Raw genomic sequence first — 1,653 nt, 5'->3', positions numbered from 1 at the left:
CTCAAAAAGTTTTATAAGGACTCTTTGTTGCCAGAGATCATAGATAGCAGATTTAATCGATACCAGCCGATTAGAGAACCGCCGTATGTAAAAATAGGCGGAGCATCTACGAGTACCAAATGAAAATCTATATAAAAATGTACATATGCACCTGCGTGTGCATCAGCGAATTCAAAAGCTGTATAAAATAATGTACATATACACCGGCGTGTGCATCAGCGAATCCATAAAGCTGTGAAATAAGCAATGTTCCTGACCGGTAAGTAAGGAAATAGTAAAATGTACATATGGAAAGTGAAGAGGACCGTCTATGACGAGGTTGGTGGTGGGACTCTTCAAACTTTCCTATTAATAATTTTTAGTTGCAGCTATTCTTTCAGTTCAATGGGAAATGACATGTATAAAAGTGTAAGTATGACATTTATACTTTTGTTATGGAAATAATTGGATTAATTGAAAATAATCTTCAGTTTTTTGTTGATCTAGAAATTTGCTTCATTTATTTCCACTGACTAGTATCAAAGACAAAAACCAAGCTGTATGAAGCAAGGAAAGAAAGCAAGTATTCGAAATGGTTGGATACAGATAAGTAACTAACATACACACATTTACAGTCTTATTGTATACAAGTTGATTACAATTCGTTCTAACTTTTTCTGACAGGTTCTATGACCAGAAACTATAATCGAAAGGGGTCAGCGATACTGCAACAAAATATTTATCAGAGATAGGGAACACTCGTAATGGGTTCTTCAGGATACTTAGGTATCAATTTTTACATTCAATTAGTATAAACTCAAAAAGTAATTTGTATTAAACTTCTTTATTTTTATAGATGAAACTAGAGTGTACAGCATGATACTTCAAGACATGTATTTGTCGTCCGACAATTGTATTAATTGAAAATCACCATATATGCGTAAAAGAAAGAAAGTAAGCCTTTGCAATGCATGCATGCTAATATATAACTAACACACATATATTAACATGTTTATTGCATACTGAGTTATTACAACTTGTTCTAACTTTTTACCACAAGTTCTACAACCAGTAACTTGCAACAAAATATTTCTCAGAAATAGTCAACACTAGTAATGGAGTCTTCAGAAAATGTAGGTATCAATCTTTACATTCAAATGGAAAAGTACTTGTTATTGGCATCTATGAATTTATTTGAATTATTTTTAGTGACTACTATCAATGATGAAAATCGTGCTCTATCAGGAAAGGAAAGGAAGCAGGTCCTTGCAGTGTAACCATAAAGATAAGTAAATCATGTACATTTACATGTTTATTGCACGCAGATTGATTGTAATTCATTCTAACTTATTATTGTAGGTTCTATGACAATAAAGGAGTCAATACCATTGCAAGAAATATTTAGAAGAAATAGGAAACTAATAGTGGATTCACCAGGAAGCTAGGTATCAGGTTTTACATTAAAGTAGTATAAATTCAAAAAGTACTTATTGTTAAACTCATTTATTCTTACAGATAAAACTAAGGTGTACAGCGTGACAGTTCAAGAGATTTTATACATTCTTTATTGCAACTATTATAACGTAAACACATTTCGAACAATTAAAATGTATAATTAACTTTTTACGCTTGCACTATCAACGTACTCCCTGTTTAAATCACTTTAAAATTACT

At 31.7% G+C, this 1,653-nt stretch overlaps 1 long non-coding RNA gene across 2 annotated transcripts; it reads left to right on the top strand.

Annotated features, from left to right (window-relative positions):
- The first annotated feature begins 208 nt into the window (after positions 1-208).
- On the top strand, positions 209-935 carry LOC128896629 (uncharacterized). Of its 2 annotated transcripts, none has more exons than XR_008462051.1 (3): positions 209-408; positions 487-765; positions 836-935. It is a non-coding gene; the product is annotated as an uncharacterized LOC128896629 (long non-coding RNA). The 2 variants fall into 2 exon arrangements; XR_008462052.1 differs by having other exon boundaries at positions 846-887.
- Positions 936-1,653: the final 718 nt, after the last annotated feature.

Source organism: Hylaeus anthracinus, unplaced genomic scaffold, assembly GCF_026225885.1.
Source record: "Hylaeus anthracinus isolate JK02 unplaced genomic scaffold, UHH_iyHylAnth1.0_haploid 11863, whole genome shotgun sequence".
Lineage (NCBI taxonomy): Eukaryota > Metazoa > Arthropoda > Insecta > Hymenoptera > Colletidae > Hylaeus > Hylaeus anthracinus.
This window is presented reverse-complemented; position numbering and strand designations above follow the sequence as displayed.